Below are 24,087 nucleotides of genomic sequence, written 5' to 3'. Positions count from 1 at the left end.
TAGTAGAGGCATATGATGCAAGAAAGCAAGCTTATGCAGCATCAGCTAAAAAGAAATGAAAAAAAAAAAAAAAAAAAACCCTCCCATTTCACTCCTCCGCTCGTTCCAAATACCTGTCCAGCTCAGCCTTAAATTTATTTAGGCTATCAACTTCCACAACAAAAGATGGAAGTCTGTTCCACCAATCTACTATTCGCTGGCTAAAGGCAAACTTCCGAACATCTATCCTACAACTGTCTTTCCTCAATTTAAATTTATGCTCTCTCAGGTGATTATTCTGAGCAAGAGGAAGAATCCCATCAGCATTGGGCATGCTCAAACCATTCAAAGCTTTATATATCTCAATCAGATCACCTCACAGGTGCCTAGTCTCCAGACACTGTAATTTGCAAAACTTAAGCCTTTCTTCATAAGAGCAACCCTTTGTTCCATTCACTAATCTCATTGCCCTTCTCTGTACTCGTTCCAACAGCTCTAAATCCTTCTTAAAATGAGGCCTCCAGACCTGTATACAGTACTCAAGGTGTGGCCTGACCATTGCCTTATACAAGGGGATAATCACCTCCTTATCCCTGCTAGAAAAATTCCTGTATATCATTGACTAGCTGTTCCCACATTAGGTAGACCACCTGCTACCAAATGATAGCAAGTGGTCTATCGACATGCAGACGAGACAGTTATTATAAAGAAGTCATTTGAGGTGAGTACCATGCAGTTATATAAAATCGGTTTTCAAAGTTGTAACATATACAAAGTTACCTGTTGAAAGTAGCACAATACCCATGCATTCGTTAAAAACGCAAGTTTGTTCTGCTGTGAGAATTAAGACCACTGAATTATTCATGTAGTTTAAATCCTATCGCTGATAAAACATACGAAAGCACAAGATATTATCAATGCTTATGATTGTAAACAAAGTCCGTTATCTGTGTTTAATGTTTATTGAAATGTGTTTCTTTAAAACTGCCCAATCACTAGGCATACCTCTCTGAAATCCAGAAAATTAAAATCTGGCACCTCAATCCCTAAGTGTTCCAGATTTTAAAGAGTTTACTGTGTATAACAGTATGAAAGAATGGTATATTATGGAAAGTATATTTAACCGAAAGGATGAAAATATACAATTTAATTTGCAAGCACAAAGCAACTTTAGAAGCATATAATGTAAATATATGCAACTAAAGATAAATATTAAAGATATGAGATGGGTATGATGACAATATTAGTACATTAACAGCAAAAATAAACTGAAAAGGCAGTTAAATGAAAAAGATAAAATGAACTTAAATTAGAAATAAATTATGAAGCAGTGGAATTGATGTAGCTGGGAAGAGGAAGGGATTAATTTAGTGGACCAGCAATAGATTGGGAGAAATGGATTGTAATAAGTTTTTTGATTGATTTTTTTTTTTGATTTGGTAGTTGTTGGCGCATCGGCTTCTGTGGCCATATTGCACCTCCCAAGGTTTTTGCAGTACTTTGATCCAAGCCCGAGGCGGGAATCGAACCCGCGACCTTTGGGTTGCCGGGCAGGTACTTTACCCACTCGGCTAGCCCGGTCGGCCGATTGTAATAAGAACATTAATAACAAAACTATTATTATGAGAGATTATCACAACTAACTTTCATGGGGTGGAAAGGATACTGCAGTCATTTGGATAATTCTGATTATAAACCCCTGATAAAGGCGATGATAATTTATCCTAATAATTTTTTTGGTATTATTTTAGAAAAAGGAACCCCTTACCACGAAACAAGTGCAACAAACTAACATTATAATTAGGGTTACACTTAGCAGAGTAATTCTGCTTCTTGAGTAACAAGACAATCCAACATTCAAAACAAAATTAAAAAAAAGGCAAAATGCAACACTCAACCCCTAGAAGTGTTAACACATGCACCACACCCAAGGAGGCACACGCTGACACCTACCAAACCACAAGAACTACCTTCATAATAAATAAAATTACTGAATGATTTAATAGTTTCTATCAAATCCATGTTCATAACATAAGCTTTGTTAACAGAAAAAATTGCCATGGCCAATATGTAACAATCTCAAAAGAAGGAACATCAGTGAATTCCAGGTGATGCTTTTAATTTTCCTGTCTTTTAATTTCATTTATTTATTTATTATGAAGGTGGTATTTTCATGCTTTAGATAGGTGCATATCATGGCTAAATAACATCAAGAATTGGATGGGACTGAACCAAGCAGCTGTTCAGAGCTACTAGAGACTGAGAGACATTTGCTGTGGTGGTTGCCAATCTCTGTTAGGAGATGGCACACAAAGAAGAAGATATTCATTTAACATAATTTTTTGGATTTATACGTGACTTACATGAAAAAAAAAAAAAAAAAAAATGAGTTGATTAGGCAATTAAGCAACTAACAATTGAATACAATCCTCTAAATGGTGTTGGTGGGAATGAAACAATTTACCGTATTTCCCCATGTATAAGACACACCTTTTTTCGAAAAATTTGGGGTCTAAAAACTGGGTGGGTCTTATACAGTGGTTGAAGATTTTTTTTTACTTGCATTTCCCACTTTTTCACGCTTGTTGTCTTTGCGCTCATTGTTTTGTACTTGTTATTGGTATATTAGGTTACGTTTTGCCACGTTCTGCCCAGAAATGGCTCAGAAAAGATTTTCGTACAGTGCTGAATTCAAGTTAAAAGTGATCCAGTTTGTGCTGCTGAACGTAAGTTTGGTCCTCCTCCAACTGAGAAAATAATCCGAGACTGGCTACAGGAAGAAAAAACCCTACTGAAAATGCCACGGCAGAAGGAGGCCATGAGAGGCAAGTCAGCAAAATAGACTGATTTAGAGAGAGGGAATTGAAGATATGGATTGAAGAGCAAAGGGCAATTGGAATTCCTGTGTCCACAAAGATGGTTCAGCATGAGGCAAGAAGAATTGCTGATGAAAAAGAAGTTACTGATTTCAAAGGAGGACACAATTGGTGCTTCAGGTTCATGAAACGGAATGGACTAAGCATGCGTACACACACCAGACTTGCCCAAAAGATGCCTGAAAGCTATGAGCAGAAGGTCCTTGAATTTCATTGTTTTGTCATTCAATGTTGGAAGACATCAGTTTGAGTTGGGACAGATTGCAAATATGGACGAAGTCCCCCTTCAATGTGATGTCCCAAGTAACAGAACTGTTGATAAGAAGGGGATGAAACTGTAACTGTGAAGACAAGTGGACATGAAAAGAGCCATTATACAGTTGTTCTAGCTTGTTGTGCCGACGGAACCAAGCTGCCTCCTATGCTGATTTTCAAACGCAAAACAATGCCAAAAGAAGACATTCCTCGAGGAGTGATTGTCCACGTTCATGACAAGGGTTGGATGGATCTGGTTTGAGAAAGTTTGGAGCAGGAGACCAGGTGGGCTCTTACGCAAACCTGCCCTATTGGTACTTGATCAGTTCAGGGCCCACATAACAAAAAACACAAAGAAGATTGCTGCAGAGCAAAAAAACAAAACTTGCCGTCATACCTGGAGGGCTTGACATCACAGCTCTAACCACTTGATGTCAGCATTAACAAACCCTTCAAAGCTGCCATGAGAACGAATGGAACCAATGGATGAAGTCTTCTGGGGACAATTTGACACCAGCAGGAAGAGTGAAGAAAACAACTATAGAAGTTTGTCCCTGGGTGAAAAGATCCTGGAATAATATCAAGATTGAGATCGTTGTCAAGTCATTTAAGAAGTGTGGCATTTCAAATGCCATAGATGGAACTGAGGACAAGGCAATATATGAAGACAGTAATTCATCATCAGACACAGATGAGGGCAAGCTAGTGGATGGGAGTTTTGACAATGATGAGCAGTTGTATGAATTTTATGATGAATAAAACTTGAGTTAGCAGTGATTTAAAAGATAATGATTGTGTTGTGAATGTTGATCATTTAAAAAAATTTATGAAGACATGCAAGTTCGGTTCAAGGACCTACTAGAACTGAACATCCCAGATTGGGTGCTGATTCCATTTGAGGTAAATGTTGATGTTGAAATTGATTTACAACAGGAACTTGTTGAATTGCGGTCTGATGAGACAGTCTATTCAAAAAAGGAAAGCATGATGTATGGAAGAATAGTGACATTGCATGTAAATATCTGCTTTGATGGGAGAAAGCTAAAATATATGTCATTGTTTTCCCATCATCTTATCTTGTGGACTCTGGCTTTAGTCGTGTAACACAGTTGTTAACAAAAAATCGTAATCGACTTGATGTAGTAAAAAGAGGTGATCTTTGTCTGACTCTTATAAAATCGGAGCCAGATATTAAAATGCTAATATCAAAACATCAGCCACAAGGATCTCATTAGTAGAGCCTATTTAATGGGATCCTATTTAATAGATTTAGGAATAAATTTATATATGTTGTTTGAAATAGTATTTTTTTTTACTAATTCTGTCATTACAAGTAAAAATATGTTTCAGTTTTAAAATTAAAATTTTCAAAATTTGTGATTTACATTTTTGATATTATATTGGAATTGTTTAATTATTAGCTTTTACTAACCTACAAATAAATATTTCATTTAGGAATATTACATATGCGTATATGGGGGTCCACATACGTAAAGTTAGGACTCAGGGGGTCCACAAGCAAAAAAAAGGTTGGGAACCCTTGATGTAGATCAAGATCTAGCTACAACAGAACGCCCAAATAAGAATGAAATACTGCTGAACAGTGTTAGACACGACTATGATCACAAAGAAATTAACGATGATGCTGCAGATGCATCAGAACAACCCATAGAAACATAGAAAATCCAACTCAAGAAATGATTCACGCTTTTAAAATGGTTCGTCTGGGTCTACAGTTTCGTGAAAATGTTCCTGATAATGTTTTTAATGCTCTGAATAAATGTGAGGTTCTTTGAGAATCAGACATTTCTTAATAGTACTGTGCAAACGAAAATTACAGATTTTAATTTGTAATACTTACCAGCGAAAATTGTGTAAACGTAATTTAAATAAGCATGTTTTTGAAATAAAATACATTAAAAATAAATGTAGATTCGTATTCATTTTCTGAATAGATAACAATTCCCAATAAAAAAGATTCTCTGTATAACAAAATTTCTTTATAATGAATTTTCTCGCTGGATTTATTGAATTCATTACAGGGAAGTTTGACTGTATATATATATATAAAATAATATAAGAAAAAAAAAGTATAAAAATATAAAGCAAGTAGAGTGAGAATGCAGATTATGAAGTAAATGCATCTCTCCCCCAATTGGGAGAGGGAACGATTACTCCCCCTCCACCTGGTGTATTTCCCACTGCCAGTAACATATCCTACCCCTGGAGCAGGATGGACAGTTTGACCTTCCTACTGGATTCGACACTTACAAGGACCAGACAACAATCACGATGGAGATATACGGCAGCTCCAATGCTGACACACCATTTGGCAATCTGAACCAGGTACTCAAACCCGGTTCCCTTCAAAATTCCAACCCCAGGCAGGAGACGGGTTTTTCTCCCCCCCCATACTTTGCCTGGTGGGACTCATCCCCACTGATCTCTGGGGATGCCTACTCTATCATCCCCATTCTTCTATCTGTTTCCTCCCAGTCTTGTCTCCCCCCCTACTCTAACTAAACTGACCGAGTACACCCATAACAATGCCCCAAATTCTAATCAACGTCTAAATTCAACCAATTTCTCGCAAGCCTCTTCCAGCCTTTCCAAATTCTAGGGTTCATCTATTTTTTTACACACACTAGAACGTCAGTTATCTGGAACTCAGTTATCCAGAATAATAACGAAAAGATGATTTTTCTTCTTTTTTTTTTTTTTTTTTTATTAATGGTAGTATTTGAGACAAATGTTTTTATTATCAGGCATCCACGTAACTAGTCACTGATTGCAATAAAGATATCATTCATTATGTTATGAGAGTATTTCTGTCTGTTTTTTTACATCGTATATCTGGTGAGAAAATGTGAATTGGAATATCATCGGTTTGGCTAAAAAAGAAGAAGAAATGAATCACTTATAAGTTTATCAAGTGGAAATCTGCTGTACACCAATGGAAACAGCGAAAGGAGTGAAGGTGGAGTTGGGTTTCTGGTCCATAAAGATTTTAAAAACGACATTTTGGAATTCAAAAGTACATCACCAAGAGTGTCAAAGACTAATACTCAAGATTTCTAAGAGGTACAAGCTAAAGGTTATAATGATTTATGCACCAACATCGAGCCATGATGATGAAGAGGTTGAAGAAATGTATACCGAAATTGAGTCTTCTAGATGAGCAGAAAACCCACTACACTATGATTATGGGGGACTTCGATGCTAAGGTTGGAAAAAGACAAAACAGTGCAGAAAGGGGAACTATAGGAAATTTTGGAATTGGTGAAAGAAATGAAAGAGGTGAAAGACTGGTGGAATTTGCAGAATCTGAAGGACTGTCAGTAATGAACACTTTTTTCAAGAAAAGGGTGAACAGAAAGTGGACATGGAAGAGTCCAAATCGATTAACAACTAATGAAATAGACATCATCCTCACTAACAGAAGATATATTGTGAATGATGTTACAGTTCTGAATAAGGTAAATGTTGGAAGTGATCACAGAATGGTAAGATGTACACTTGATATAGATGTAGGAAAGCAAAGGAAAAAACTGACTCGAGTAAATAATACAAAGGTCTTTGAGATAACAGAAGAGGAGAAAAAGCAGTATGTACTGGAACTTAAAAACAAGTTTGAGCTTCTGCAGACTGCTCAGGACCAAGATATCGACGAGGAATATTACAACTTTCTGAAAGTGATAAAGCCCAAGAAACCTATAGGGAAAAAGAAATCCAAAGAAGAAAAAATTAGTCAAGAAACACTTGTCCTGATGAACCGAAGACAACAAATGAAGAAAAAGAAAAATGCTGACAGGGAGAAAATTGAGTATACTGAGTTATGCAAAGCCATTAGAAAGAGACTCAGAGAGAACATAAGAAGATTTAATACAAGAAAAGCAGAATAAGCATTAAGGGAAAACAAAGGATTTAAACCAGCAGCCATTAGCAGTAATACAGAAAGACAAATGATACTGAAACTGAAGAATAGCGATGGTGTACTTATAAACAGCAAAGAAGGCATAAGTCAAATAGCAGAAGACTACTATAGAGAATTATGCAAGGAGCGACGGAATGATGCCAGCAGTGAGGAAGATGGATTGCAAAGTAGCAACACATACGATATACCCGATATTCTCCCTGATGAGGTAGAACATGCACTGAAGAAAATGAAGAATCAGAAAGCCCCTGGGGAAGATGAAGTTACTGTAGAGTTGTTAAAATTGGGAGGAAGAGACATAACACAAAAACTGGCAAGGCTCTTCACAAAGTGCATTAGAAAAGGTGTGACGCCTAAGCAGTGGAATAATGCAATCATAGTTTTGCTGCATAAGAAAGGAGATAAATCAGAAATAGGAAATTATAGACCAATTAGCTTGCTATCCCACATCTACAAGTTGTTCACAAGGGTCATTACTAACAGATTAGAAAGAATACTTGATGAGAATCAACCGAAAGAGCAAGCTGGCTTTAGGACAGGATTCTCAACTATGGATCACCTTTATGTAATATCACAGCTAATGGAGAAAGCAAATGAATATAAAACACCATTATGTCTGGCATTTGTGGATTATGAAAAGGCATTTGACTCCATACAGCATAAGGCAATGTTTCAGGCACTGGAAAGACAAGGCATAGATACCCCATATATTATGATTTGGAAGAAAATATATGAGAGTGCTACCTCCTTTATTAGACTAGACAAAGACAGTAGCAAATTTAAAATCTAGAAAGGAGTTAGACTAGGAGACAATATCTCTGAAGCTGTTTACTGCTGCCCTTGAGGAAGCTTTCAGAAGATTAGACTGGTCGCAGAAAGGAGTCAATGTGAACGGCGAGTACCTAAACCATTTACGATTTGCAGATGACATTGTGGTCATAAGCCACGATCCCAAAGAATTAGAGGAAAATCTTAATCAGTTATGCACAGTTAGTAAGGATTTTGGACTAAAGATGAATATGACTAAAACAAAAGTAATGATGAACAAGTATGCCACAGAAAGGGAAATAATGATTGAAGGAGCAGTAATTGAAAAGGTGGAGTCATATACTTATCTGGGACAAGTTATTAGCTGTAATAATGATAAATGGCTGGAAGTCAAGAGAAGAATAAATTTTGGATGGATAGCATTCAGGAAATATAATATAGTCACATACTGAAGAGTAATATCCCAATTTGTCTGAAACGTAAAATAATGAACCAATGTATACTCCCCACCATGACTTATGGAAGTGAAACTTGGGCACTCACCAAAAGAATGGAAGAGAAGCTGAGAACTACACAGCGAAGAATGGAACGAATTATATTGGGAATCAGACTGTTAGATAAGAAGAGAAACACATGGATTAGGCAGCAAACTCAAGTAAAGGACATTCTTATCAAAACTAAAGAACTAAAATGGTCTTGGGCAGGACACATAGCTCGAAGACATGATGACAGATGGACTAAGAAAATAACAGAATGGTACCCAAGAGGAGCTAGAAGAAAACCTGGAAGACAAAGGTGGAGATGGATAGATGAAATTCATGAGTTTGTGGGTAGTAAATGGATGGCCAGTGCTCAAAACAGAAGGAACTGGAAAGTTGCTGGAGAGGCCTTCATCCTGCAGTGGATTGAAAATGGCTGATGATGATGATATTGAAATGTTGGAGTAGGACTAATGGGTTTTCTAGGAAATCATAAGTGATAGTTTACTTATTCGCTTCCGCAAACCCAATTTTCTATAACATATTTTGTTCTCTTCATTTTATATTAAGTTTAGTTTAGCTCCAAATTCGGTAAGAATAATATTGGCCGGAAACTGTGCAATTTATTTATTTTTCTCAGTTTTTTTTTTTTTTATGTTAAAATGTCAACATAAAGAAGCAGCACTGAAATGGGTAGAAAACCAGGAAGAATGTGATATAATCAAATTAATATTATTAAGGAACTTGAGAGATTTCGCAACAAAAAAAAAAAAAAAAAATGTCATAACAAACGAACCAAAAAATGATCAAACATTATTTTAAAAATTTACTTTAAATTTTTTTCCACATAAAATTTGTAGTAAAATACCAATATGTTTTTGCACTTTTACATATTTGCACTTTTATATACATATGTAAAAGTGCAAATTTTTTGTATAAATTATTATTTTTTAATTAAATAAATTCATTTTTTTTTCATGCTATTTAAGGTCTTTTATCTTAATACATTATGTAACAGAATTTATTTAATTTTACCTTAAGTTTGATTATCCAGAAAATTTTGCTATCTGGAAGACGTCTGACATTAATTATTCTGGATAACTGACGCTCTACTGTATATATAGGTCTTGCCACTGAAATCCTCGGAAATTAGGTGGCAGTGCCTGTGAGAATACATAAATAATCTACTGGATGCCTGACGTGCCTCCTCAAGTGTGGGCAACGGTGGATCCCAGTAGGGGACCCCAACACAATGGTCAGAGAAACAACAGAACATAACATTACACAATATTCCAATCTCCATACACCTTTAAATCTCTGGCCTTCAAAAAGTTCTGTGTCACACGTACAACGAATACAACACAGAGATGGGGGTAAACCCCTGGTGCCATCAGACAACTAACACACGTAACTTTATTTTAGTATACTTTTCACAAACGATCACATTTTTACAACACAGCATACTGAAAAGCTTGTAACCAAAATTATATTTTTATGAAAAATAAAGAACAGAGAATAATGCCTTTAAAACATTATTTAAAATTTTTAATGCTTTCTATCAAATCCACATTCACAACACAATCATTTTTAACAGATAGAATTGAAGTGGTGAAATGTAAGAGATAATTTCAACCCAGGACACTATTTGGTTTCTAATGATAGCACAACGTGTTACTGTACATTAATTTCATTATTTGATCTTTCTTGAGACCAATATCATGATCTCATTACATTCAATGAAAAATCTCACATTCAATTCAAAAATCTCTGTCAACTGCCCTTTAAGAATAACATTGAAATCATGCAATCTTTGTCCTTAAGGTTATCACAGACATTCTTTCAGATATGCCAGACAAGCTGTACTTGCTAGTACAGCTTGCTAGGAACATCAGATCACGACTTGGTGATTGTCTCTTCTCCAATGGAGCCTTTATCTCATGGCTACTCTCAAAACTCGTGTTGTTTGGCATTATAAGAATGCAAAATGGGATGACATGTGAGATTTCTTTTCTTCTTTTCCTTGGTTAGATTACTGTTTCAAAACTTCTGATGTCAACGCTTGCTCAGATTGTGTCATTGAAATTATTCTTATGGGAATGGAATCCTTTATTCCACACTCCACTTTAAAATCTGATCCTTTATCTAAACCTTGGTTTTCCAATAAATGTGCTAAGGCTGTTCAAGTGAAGAACGTTGTATATAGAACAGTGGCTTGTTTCCAATTCTTCAGTTTCATTTTCTGCCTATGCCAAAGCTTGCAACAATTGTAAAGCAGTTATTAATCAGTCCAAACTAGATTTTGAACAGGCTAGGAGTAGAAAACTTGCTTCTTGCCCTAATGGTAGCCAAGCATTCTGGTCTCTTGCCAGGCTATTGGCCGCAACTTTTGCCCATTTCTGATTCCACCTCTATCAAAACCAGATGGTTCTGTTGTCACTTCAGCCAAGGATAAAGCTGACCTGCTATCATCCCATTTTTCTTCCAACTCGTGTATTAATGATCTTGGTAAAACACCTCCCACCATTCCCAACACGCCCCATTCAATGCCTCTTGTGCCGACCGGGCTAGCCGAGTGGGTAAAGTACCTGCCCGGCAACCCAAAGGTCGCGGGTTCGATTCCCGCCTCGGGCTTGGATCAAAGTACTGCAAAAACCTTGGGAGGTGCAATATGGCCACAGAAGCCGATGCACCAACAACTACCAAATCAAAAAAAAAAAAAAAAAAAAAATGCCTCTTGTGGTTTTCTGTCAAAAGGATGTCAGAAGGATTTTGACGAATCTTGATGCTAAGGAAGATCCAGGTCCCGATGGTATCTCTCCACTTGTTCTCAAAACCTGTGCTCCTGAACTTACTCCTGTTCTTTGCCACCTTTTTTCACTTTCTTATTCCAAAGATGTTTTTCCTTCTGGTTGGAAATTTGCTTAAATCGAGCCAGTTCCTAAAAATGGTGACAAATCCCTCCTATCCAATTATTGTTCCATTGCAGTTACCTCTACTCTTTCTAAAGTAATAGAGAAATCAATTAACTGCCAACTCTAAAACTACCTAGAAACTTTCCGTCTGATCAACAATCGCCAGTATGGATTCCGTCAGTGTCAATCCACTGGCGATATTCTGGCTTATGTTACTTATTTATGGACAAATTCAATGGAAAAGTTTGGTGAAATGTAAGAAGTTGCTCTTGTCATCTCAAAGGCTTTGAATTGTGTTTGGCATAAAGGTCTTCTAAACAAGCTTCCATCTTATGGTCTGCCAACTGTTTTTTTTGTAATTGGTTATCGAGTTTTCTCTTTGATCACTCACTAAGGGTGATGGTAGATGGCTCTCTGCCTTCTAACTTCTCCACTAATGGTGATGTTCCCCAAGGTTCAGTTCTTTCCCCCACTCTTTTCCTCCTGTATATTAATGACCTTCTTCCACTGGAAATCCTATCCATAGTTTTGCCGATGATAGCACATTGCATTCCACTTTCCATTTTGAATAACCTTGCCCTGCTCAATCAGCTTCAACTTCTCGAATATCTGCTACCAACTGCTTAAAGGCCAAACTCCAATGGGGCAAAGACAACTTCGTTGATTTCAATCCTTGTAAAATTTACTCTTGTCTTATATCTCGCAAAAAGGATTCTTCTGCTCCTATGCTTATCTTTGATGGCACTCCAATTTCTAGGCAAAATGATATATCTCTTTTGGGGATTACCCTGACTTCTAATCTCTCTTGGCACAAGCACATTACAAAAATTGCTTCCTCTGCATCTAAAAAACTTGGTTTTCTCTTTTGCTCTCAGCATTATTTTTCTTCCAAACAGCTGTTCACTCTGTATAAATCGCAAATCTTCCCTACCATGGAATATTGTTCCCACATCTGGGGCTGTGCCTCCAAAACCTCACTCAGGCTTCTAGATTCATTCAGAAGAGGGCAGTTAGGTTTATTAATGATTCCTCTCTAACAGAGTCTCTTCACTCGCTATCTTATAGACGTACTGTTTCTGCTGCATGTCTTTTCTACAGATACTTCCATGGCACTGTTCTTCTGAATTGGCTTCTATAGTTCCTGCTCTCTCTTTCAAAACAGTCCAAACAAACACGCGTGCCGCCACCAGCCAACATCCATTTTTAGTCCAACTTCTTCATCTACCTCGTTTATTCATTTTACTGCTATTTTCTGGAACAAACTTCTTTCATATGTATTTCCTGAAAATTAGTCTACAGAAGTTCAAGTCTAATGTCGACAAATAACTTTTTTCGTCTTCTCAACCTCCAATCCAAGAATGGTACTAAGTACTATAGGTTCTAATACCTCTCATGTTTGGGGGTTTCACAAAAAAAAAATAAATAAATAAACATTATTCAAGACAGGGTATCTTCCCATACTGCTTATCCAGTGGTCTGCTTCATTACAGATTCCCCAATCACTGCATTATTTTGCAGTTTGCTAAATACTTGAATGGATTGAGCACGCTGAATTCTGATGGGATCCTTCCACTTGTTCAGATTACGAACCTAAGGGGGCATAATTTCAAATTAAGAAAAGACAGATGTAGAATAGATGTGCGGAAATTTGCCTTTAGCCAGCAGGTGGTTAATTGCTGGAACAAACTTCCATCTGTCATGGCAGTTGATGGGTTAAATAAATTTAAGGAGGAACTGGACAGACATTTGGAGGGAATGGTGTGATTTTTTTTTTTTTTTTTTTTGGCTGATGCTGCATAAGCTCATACACTTGCTTTCTTGCATCACATGCCACTACTACTCGGATGCATTACTCATCTGATCACAATCTGCATCCAATTTGGTTGTGGATATATTTTTTAGAACAAAGTCTACAAGGAAAAACCTACTAGGGTTGGCATGTTTTTCACTGTACACTTGAAAGACAAGATATATTATCAATTTTCCAATGATCAATCATGATTACCCATAGTAAACAATGAGCATGTTTACTTCTGGAACTGAAAACACTATTCTTCAACACAATGCCTCATTTATTGAACTATCGTTTGTTGTCACAGTAAACCCTCCATTTAGCAGACCTCAATTTAACAGACTATGTTTCACTGTAGCTCAAAAACAATAGGCAACTTCCTGTTGTTTCTGTATGGCACCCAATGATGTAACTGCCTCGGTGTGATGGTATTTACCATTAGCAAAGATATGTTAATCAACAAAGCAGCTTGTTAACAACCTGAGCAGAATGCTCAGGTTGCTAACAAGCTGAAGAAGTATATTGTATCAAAATTCATATATGAGGAATTCTTTAGGGAAGTGGATGGCAGAAGTTAATCAAACTAACAGATAGCTAAGTGATTTTGTAATAACTGAGAGGAAGGTGGAATAAAAATTGTTGAAGTTACACGTAAGAAAGGCACATGGGGCAAATGGGATCTATCCCGTTATATTAAGGGTGGCATCAAAGTTGGTAAGCAAACCCTTAGCCATAATTATGACACCAACTTTGGATTCAAATAAAGTTCCCATGGACTTGAGATATGCAAATATATCCCCAATTCACAAAGGGGGATCAAAAGGTGGCATGAGTAATTACAGACCTGTTAACTTAATGCCCGTTCCATGGAAAATAATGAAATCACTGGTTAAAGAAATAAGGCAGAACTATTTGAACAGGTATGCAATTATACAGCAATCACAGAATGGATTTGTCAAGGGGCAGTCTTGTCTAACCAATCTGAGATGTTACTATGATGCAGTGACCAAGGAACTGGATGCAAAAAATAATTTTAACATCATTAATCAGGAAAGCTTTTGATGCTGTTGCACCAAACAGACTTCTGTACAACTGGAGCAGTTGCTTCCATAGCCAGGTGGGCAGAAGCAGCAGTGTGTAGCATATTCTTCTTGATTAGACCGGGGTTCGAGCCTGTAACCACCAAATACGGAGGATGTGGAAAGGTCAGGGAATGACCACTGCATATTCCCAGAGCAATATGGCCTTAGTTGCTAATGCTCCTAAAAATCAAATAACAACAACAAACTGGAGCAGTGTGACATTAACGGTGTGACATGTTACTGCTATGGATAAAGGGATGGTTTTGTAGGAGAAGACAGAGTGGTTATCAATGAACACTGCTCTTTGTGGACTAATTTTTTCCAAAGTAATGTAGAAATCTATCTGCCAACTCTTCCACTATTTTGAAGCCTTTCATTTGATTAATGATCACAAACATAATTCAAAAGTGTCATTTCGCTGTTGATATCTTGGCTTATATTACTGATTTTTGAACAAATTCAAAGAAGTTTGAAGAATCAAGCAATTCATTTGACATTTCTAAGGCTTTTGATCTAGTTTTGCATAAAGGCTTTCTAAGTAAACTTCCTTATTTGAACAACCTTCCAATTTCTGCAGTCGATTACCCAGTTTTTAATTTTTAACCACTCATTTCATGTGATGGGAAATAGCTCTCTTCTGAGTTCTCAGTTAATGCACAAGTTAATCTTAGTAATGCCAAATAATGCCAGAAAGCAAGCTTATACAGCATCAACAACAACAACACCAATTCCCATCACCTGTTCATTTCCTCCAATAGTTTGTTTGGTTTTTCTTCGAATTTATTCAAACTATATACTTCCATAACATCACATGGAAGTTTGTTCCATCAATCACTACTGGTTGAAGGCAAACTTCCGAATTTGAATATGGTGTAACTAGAGTGGTATGATAGTTGACGGGGAGATTTTACATACTTCTTCAGGAATTAACAGGGTATTCCACACAGAATTAAAAATACCATCGGAATATATGTAAAAAGGCATAATGAAGCAGGAGTTAACTCTGGAGCACGCACTTATGAACAGGTGAAGAAATGCTATTAGAACCTGGAGGTTACTTGTCAATTATCAAGACCATTCAGAATTCCTAAAACCCATTTCTGTCGGAAAACCAAAGGAAACACCAAACGGAATACTGCAGTATGATAGGAGGAGATTTACCAAAATCATCAATACTTAATTATTGCCAGCTTTATCTTTGGAGCAGTAATACCCTTATTGGTGGGCAGGTAGGTAACATCACTGTTAATGAGACAATCCCTGAAATGATGCTATACATTTCTCTACTCAGGAAGAGCTACTTGTTCAAAGTGCATGACTAAGTGCATGGCAAGTCATGATGGGATTTGCAATATGTGATGTTGTATAATGATACCATATTATGCAAACACTGCTTTTACATAGCTATATACTGATACTTCTGCACTGACAGTATGATAGTTACATTAGTTATAGGAAAAATTAAATGCTAGGCATTCACAGCCTTTAAGGACTCCAACTGCACATTGTATAGCATGCTAAGGAATCATTTTAGTATGCAGTAAATTGTAAATTCAAAAAGAAGCAAAGTTTGCAATATGGCATCATCATTACTGTAGCATCTCATATTGTAAAATCCTTCATGAGTTGCCTATCCTTGTGCCCAAATGATGTCTTAGTGCATGTTTGACTCACACATCTTTCACATCTCATTTTGTGAAAATTTTTCACTTCTAGGTTGTTTACTCTTACACTCTGCCCACTCACTGAGCAGGTTACAAATATTCCCAAAAACAGTGCTGTCTGGATAGTGGTACTCTACTGAGAATAGGCAATAGCCTTCTCTATTTGGGAAGTGTTACTTATTCCAAAGTGTAAGGATAGGCAATTAGGCAACTCGTTGTGAAGGATTTCACAATATGATATGCTGTAGTAACGATGACATATTGTGAACTTTGCATTTGTTTCTTGAATTTACTATGTATTAAAATGATACTTCAGCATACTACTCAACATGTATTATGAAAAGAATATGAATATAAATTATATTCTCCACATTACTTCTCATACAATAAAGTGTTATCCATGGAATATACTCATTATACTGTTCCAGACAAGCCATTACATTAGGGAAAAGAACTCACTATGCATTAAATAAAAACAATTTAATGCAGAAGCCCAGGTGCATATGTTGGAACATTTTGCCAACTGCTCTCAGAGAAACTAATACAATACTGAATAAAAAATAACAAGAACTAAGAATGACAGGCTGAACCATGTGCCGTAAGACATGTTGTTGTCATTTGGTTTTTAAGAGCATTAGCAACTAAGGCCATATTGCTCCAGGGATATGCGGTGGTCATTCCTGACCTTTCCGCATCCTCCGTATTTGGTGGTCACGGGCTCGAACCCCGGTCTAATCAAGAAGCGTGTGCTCCGCACTGCTACTCCTGCTCACCTGGCTACGGAGGCGCCCTGTAAGACATGTAATGTTTAAATGTTGATTAGAAGTTTCTCTCCATTTTGCTGAAGGCCTGACACAACTGCAAAAGGAAACAGGCTGAACCAATGATGTGTTCCAATGATGTAGTGTTGTCTGCTTTCAGGATCAAACTGCTGTGAACTAGAAGGATTATGAGATGGCTGTTGTTCACTGCAGATGGAAGCTATTTTACTGTGATACATGCTGAGCAGGATGGTCTGTTCCATGTAGGAGCTCACTTGCAGGGACTTAATCAACATATTATTATAAGTAGAAATAGTGCTTTAGGTCAAAGAAGGGACTACAGTGATGGAAAATGTGGTACTGGAAGTACATGCCACAGCTGTGTGGGTGTTAGAGCACCCACACAGAATCTGGCTAAAGAAAGGAACTTCTGCAGATCCGGCAGGCGCCAAATCTGTAGAAGTTCCTTTTTTTAGCCAGATTGTATGTTCTGGTTAAATTTGGAGAAGTGAACATATAAATCCCACATGAAAGATGCCAAGGCCTAAGGATCTTGCCTTTAAAGAAGGAAAGCCAATCAGATCAAACTGTGTATTTTCCAATGTTGCAGTTGGCAGGGTAAGGGAGACTGAATAAAGAGTGCTTCCTTATATTCTCTCCTTTGCTGATATGCAAAGTGAGGGTCTATATATTGGAAAAGTCAAAGATGTGGCCTTCCATAATGCTGAGTTCTGCCATTTCTGAGATTGTACTGTAGCCCAAGTAGTGTGGCATTCATGCTCCCCCTGCAAGATAGCTTGTTTGTTTGTTTGGGGATTTATTAGGCGCATCGGCAACTATGGCCATAGTGCCCCACAAGATAGCTTGATGTACCCCATGTGACATTGGCTGTCAATTTTGTATACTGTCTCTCTAGTGTCCATGTGGGAAGGGAGCATTTTGAAAGTTGTTTCAATCTTTTTTACTGAGAAATAGGGTTTTACAACAAGGTCAGAGTTCAATAAACATGATCGCCATGACAACCAAGAAATCTGCTCACCGTGGCAACCAGATTTCTTGGTGACTAGTATTTTACAGATCAGTCTAGTCTAGAAGCTGCAAGAACTGCCAGTTCTTTGTTCTATGATCACTACGGTTTGTATCTTGCAAGGAATAGTAAAACTTTCAACAAAGGTAGAGTACAATGGACGGACTCTTGGTGTGGAAGCTGAACTACTGACAGCATCATATGATTTATGGAACAAATCTTATTGGTTAACAGCCCAACCAATCATATCTGGCTTTCGTTTTAGGATGGTATGAAAATTAAAATTACCTGGAAAGCATTTCATCGGTTCTTATTCAACATCAATATAGCATTTTGTTTTTAATTGAACAAGGAAAAAATAAACTTTCAATGACTGTTCTTCATGAAGACAATATTTATCTTATGAAGCATGATGACATATTTATCTTATGTATGCATGATGGTATGAGTCAGATGTTCATGATTCGGAGAGGTAACTTATCAACTCGTGCTTTTTCAGTTTTTTTTGCTTCAGTATGGCAGGGCAGTTAAATCATTTATAATTTAACAATTATTTTTATTAACTGATTAAAAGTTAATCACAAAGAAATTTAAAAGCTCTTAATTTTCATAGAGCTTAATTATCAGCATACTATCCAATATTACAACATGAGGTTAACTGATATTTGATGGTCAAGCAAAGCAACATGAGTGTTTTCACTTTATCATGTGACTCAAGTTCATTCCTGTTCCAAAGACTCTTTAACATATGTCTATCCATGCAATTTTGTTGCTAAAATGAGGAACAAAATGTAAGAAGATGTGTTGAAGCAGGTCTTGGGTGTTGAAAGAAGATTGTTCTGATGTGGTTTTTTTCTTAAATGATTCTATTCATGGTTTTGTTCATAAAAGTATCAAAAACTGATTGCAATCCAGCATGGCTTTGATGTTATTGAGCTCCTCATCCAGGTTTTCACTAGTGCATGCTCAAAGGATAATGCCTTTGATGATGGAAGATTTAATGTTTTGGACATGGTTAGGGCAGAAATGCAGAATTTTGTCGATGTCAAAGGATTTTCCATAAACAGTGATCCTGGAAAATGTTCAGGAAAGGAAAGTGATTGTTTTGTTCTAATTATAACTCAAAGGAGATATCAAACTGTTGGGCATTTAGATGGTTCTGAAATTATGGTCATTGAAGCCATTCTGCTATATCACAAGGAGATTCTTTAACCATAATTTTGGGGGGATAGCTCCCACCCCAATGAAATGGGTTTCCAGTGATTCTTGACTGCCAATGTCACATAGCATGCACTGACAATCTTACAGGAGGATCCTTAAATGCCTGGAGGAATACAAACATCATATCCACTAGGATTACACTACAACCTCAGAAATGATAGAATACAGCACCAGAGAGAAAAGCCACATCTTTAACCTTTCCAACATATGGATTCTCATATGGGATTAAGCCTGAGCTGCCTAATATCGGAGATCTATCTCTCTACGATTGAACACATTTGACGCCTTTTCTACCCCACATCACATACTATGGGAGATATTTAGACAATGTTCTAGTTGTTACCAATAGTAGCACTATCCAAAACATTTTACATGTGTTTAATAATATTCATTCTAGACTCAAATTTACATTGGAGAGGGAGAATACGGATACTAAGTCATTAAATTTTCTAAATTTCACGCTTACTCGGGATGCGAATAAAATCCAATTTAACATCTATTGAAAACCTACAAACACCGGTATGCTTCTGCATTATAACAGCTATCACCCATTCACCTACAAAAGATCGATTATCTTTAATCAATTTCTCAATGCTTATAAATATTCAACGATGGAATCTGCTTTGAGCTCAGAAATACAAATATTAACCAGCAGATTCTTAAACAGGGGTTACCCATTTGCTGCAATAGACAGAATTAGGGTACAAGCTAAGGATAGAATACAAAAAATAATACAAAAAATACACCAACATTAGTAATAGCAAAAAATACTTTATTTCTGTTCTATATGTTGAACAGTGGCACAAACAACTTAACAGATTCTTTAAAGATACCAAATTTAAAAGTGTAGCCAGGCCAATAGGGAAATTACACACTATACTGAACAATCGCTCAGTCCTTTCCTTGTTCGCAACATAAATAAATGATAGTATACAACATTTCTTGTGGTGATTGTGACTTGCTTATCAGGTTTCTATGCGGTTTCCTCTGAATTTTCGTGTTAATCAACACGCAGCCTCAGTTCGTGCTTCTCATTCAACAGCGTCAGAATTAGCCTTTCGTGCAGTTAATGAAAAACATACTTTTTTATTTAATGAGGCCAAAATACTTAAGTGTCCAATGCAATTATATGAGACTATTGCAGAAACTGTCGAAATTAAATTACATGAGAATTCTGTTTTAATCTGTGACTCATGGTCCTTTACGCACATGCGTGAAGACAAATAATTCCTATTTAAGTCCCATGCTCACCCCTATTCGGTAATTTTCATTCCTGTGATCATGACATACGGTCGACAAACATTGTCAGCTTCGGGAAGGAAAATCGTTTTGTAATTTTTTCGTTAAATTAATTTTTTGAGTTAATTTTTAATTATGTTAAATTGATTTTTAATTGTGTTCATTTGATTTTTAATTATTGTTAATTAATCATAACACTTCTTGTGATTAGGCTTGAATCTTTATCCTTTTAATTAGATTTTCATTTTGGGTTACAAGGAGAAGTCAAGTTTAATAAGAAGAATTGGGAAAATAGGGAGGATATGGGACCATCAGCATTTTGTTCTTGGCAAAATACTACTGAACCAACAAAGCCATGTTGTAATACAGAAGTCAATTTTGTGTATGCCATTTGTCTGGGTGTTTTCTCATGCCATTCTATCTCAAATGCCTTAGGACCCAAATGTAGAACTGCAGATTAGCAGCTTGGCCTGGCAGAAGGAACTCTGGATGAACAATTAACTCATTGTTAAAGAAAACAATCAGCATGCTCTTGGCATTTGCTCTGACCTACCCTGCATTTTCTGGATATGGAGATGAACTTTTCCACTGGGAGGACTGTTGCTTTGTTTCTGGGCCATAACCACAAACCCAGTTTTCATCCCCTATTATAATCTTGGAAAAAAAGTTTTTGTCCTTTCAGGCCTGTGCTTGCAGGTCCCTGAACACAAAAAACTGATTTTATTTATGTACATCACTCAGAAAAGTGGGCACAAATTTTACACCTCATGTTTAAATTTTTAATTAAAATGCAAGAGCATGTACCATACAATAGGCCTAGAATGTCACTAATATCATTAATTGCATGGCTCTGTCCTCATGGATGGCTCGATGCAATTTTTCAATGTTTTTGGCAGTCCAACTTGACAATGGACAACTCTGGTGCTCAAAATACTCAACCAGAGTTTGACCACCTTGAAAAATGCAAATACCATCAAACAAAAGTTTGTTCTATCCATAGCATCACCAACTGCTTGTTTATGCATTTCATTAAATCTCCAAAGCTGTTTTCCCCATGTTTATGACAATATTTTATGCAAGTTAGCTGTTCCTGAATGACCACCATCTTACTCAGCTAAAAATTGCAACAAACATACTTAAACACCAATCGCACAAAATCACAACATCCTACTGGTGCAAACCTTGCCACACTAACTGACCATGAATTAGTTTCACAGTATCTAACAGCATATTGGTATACTACATTGTAGTTGGTGCTCCAAGCAGCCAGTCTGGAAACTTTTAGCTTGCACCTTGTACATAATCCAGTCTGAGGCTTTCTTCTTCAAAGACAAGATTCGTATGTCTTGCCACCTCCCACAGAGGGTTCATACTCACAGTTCTCCAATTCCAACTACAAACTTCAACCTGGCTGAACACAGCAAATTAAAACTCCTTATGCCCCAACCAGAGAGCCAGTCCTGACATATCCAACCAGTACTAACACACTGCTCCATTTTCAGATAGGCCACATTTGTAGTGAAAAGGAAGACAGAAACCTCCAATTAATGCTTTAATTAAAGGTTTTTACTGTACAAATTAGAGTAGTGTGGCACCGGGAGAAGTTATCGGGATGGTTGAGTGACTGGAAACAGAGTGGTTATTAAATGGCCACTACACTTGATATGAGTGGAGTCCCTGAGGGTTTAGTACTGGGACCTGCTTACTATTTTCAATATTTTTTAATGATACCAATGTAGATATATCAAGCTTAACATGTGAGTTTTTTTGATGATATGTGAAAAGTGAAAGACTAGGTTTAACACTGATAACTGAAAGGTACTTCATTTGGGTGGTAATAATCCCAGAATAACACATCATTTGGGTAGTACCAAACTCACAGTAGTGGAGAATGCAAAAAGACTTAAATATAATTTCGGCCTATCCGCACTGTTCAGAGAATATCCTGTACAGTCTGACAGGTTATTCTCTGAGCAGTGCAGATAGGCTGCTAGGCCAGTTAATGGGGTTTTGTCAATGATATACACAAATTTTACCAACAGCAACAAAGATTATCCCATTGTATAAGACACTGATTATGTCACATCTTGAATACGGAATAACAGGTTTGGAAGCCTCATTTTAGGAATGACAGAGAGCTCTTGGACAAGTGCAGAGAAGAGCAACAAGATTAATTAGAGGTTATCAAGAAAGACTTGAACTCTGAAAATTGTAACATTTGCAAACTAGGCATCTGTGAGGAGAACTGATTTGATGAACTTAAGGCATTAAATTGGAGTAAACTAAATGCTAATGGCATCCATCCTTATTCTTTCTTGGATAACACATACAAAGTGGAAAAAAGGATGATTGATAATTGTATAGAATTTGATTTCAGGCAGAGAGTAATTGATTGCTAGAATAAACCTCTCACCTGATATTGTAAAAGTGGGTAGATTTGATAAATTTAAAGGACTGGATAAATTATCAGAAAGATGGACAAATGATTGTGTGTGTGTGTGTGTGTGTGTGTGTGTGTGTGTGTGTGTGTGTGTGTGTGTGTGTGTGTGTGTGTGTGTGTGTGTGTGTGTGTGGTTTAAATGGCTGATGTATAAGCATTTTTCCTTGCATCATTTTACCACTACTAATACTTTGATGATCACATATCACAGTGAGCAATGACCTCGCTTATGGTTCTTCCCACCATTCCCAGTTCTCCATGTTAATTTCTTCAGTAATGCTGAGCTAGAAAAACATTCCAACAGAAAAAAGTCAAAATTTTTATAATGCAAGTAAACCATTCTTTTTTTTTTTTGGGTAAATTCTCATCAAGTTAAATCATGAAAGAGGTTGTTTATGCATGGGTTGTTTAATGCACAGCAAGTTCTTTCCATTATTATATCACTTTAAGCTATACATTACCTGCATAATCAGCCCCATAACCTAGAAACTTATATTGGGCACATCTTGGGTACTGCATACAGGTCTGGCAGCCTCATTTAAAGAAAGATGTGGATCTATTAGAATGGGTGCAGAGAAGAGCAACCAGATTAGTCAAGAACACAAAAGGAGTACTCTTATCACAAAAGACACCAGTCCTGTAAATTGCAGCACTTGGAAACTAGTCACTTGGGAGGAGACCTGACTGATGTGTTTAAAGCTTTAAATGGATTGCAGAAAATGATGGGATTCTAACTCTTTCTCAGAAAACACACACAAAGGGTCATAGTCAAATTGAAAAAAGGATGTCTGCAGAACAGACATGTGAAAATTTGCTTTCAGCCAAGAGCAATTGATTGTTGGAACAAATTATCAATAGCATTGCAAAAGTGGGATGATTTTGGTTAAATCATCCCAGACACAAGTGGCCAGTGTAATACTGAACAAGTCTAGTGTGACAAATATTGGGAAAACAAAAATAGGTCAAATGACTGTGATAGTAATAATGAATAACTATATAGACAGATAGGCTGGGCCAGCAAATTAGAATGCCTTATCAGGGGGAATTTTAACATTTCAGGTAAATTTACTCACAATGGTGAACCCACTTTCTACACCAACATGTAAGGGAAGTAATATTCTTGATGTGATTATCAGCAGAAATTCAGCATGTATTAAGAATCTTTAGGTTAAGGAACCTTTACGTGGCAGTGTTCATAGTATATTGACATGGGAGTTATTCACAGAAAACAACTGTCAATCGTAAAGGGAAGGGATTTTGTTTTTGCAAGTGATTATAATGGACTCAGACATTTTGTAAACTCTTTTCAGTGGGACCAACTGCTGTTAAAAAATATAAATACTAAATATGGGAAGTGTTCAGGAATATAATCATAGAGGCCACTAACTGTTTTATACCAACTAAGAGGTATTTTCAAGATTCAGACCAAAATGGACATCAGATGTACTGATGAACTAGTACATCTGATAGAAAGGAAAAATGCATGGGATGATTATAAATTATCAAGGGTTTTAAGAGTCTTAAAATAAGCACAAAACTAATCATGTTACTCAGGCTAAGACAATGAGTTCTTTTTCCAAGAATACAAACAAAGACAGCAAAGAATTCTTTGAGTATGTTAACAGTAGAAGGAATGAATCATATTCGTCTACTGGATA

At 36.7% G+C, this 24,087-nt stretch overlaps 1 protein-coding gene across 1 annotated transcript in view; it reads right to left on the bottom strand.

Annotated features, from left to right (window-relative positions):
- Window positions 1-24,087, bottom strand: part of Rbcn-3B (WD repeat-containing protein Rbcn-3B) — a 357,208-nt gene that overhangs the window by 323,932 nt on the left and 9,189 nt on the right. The gene's annotated exons all lie outside the window — the stretch shown is intronic.

The sequence above is a fragment of the Mastigoproctus giganteus genome, chromosome 14, assembly GCF_048544385.1.
Source record: "Mastigoproctus giganteus isolate SK-2022 chromosome 14, ASM4854438v1, whole genome shotgun sequence".
Lineage (NCBI taxonomy): Eukaryota > Metazoa > Arthropoda > Arachnida > Uropygi > Thelyphonidae > Mastigoproctus > Mastigoproctus giganteus.
Note: the sequence above shows the minus strand (reverse complement) of the source record. Positions and strands in the feature narration are given on the sequence as shown.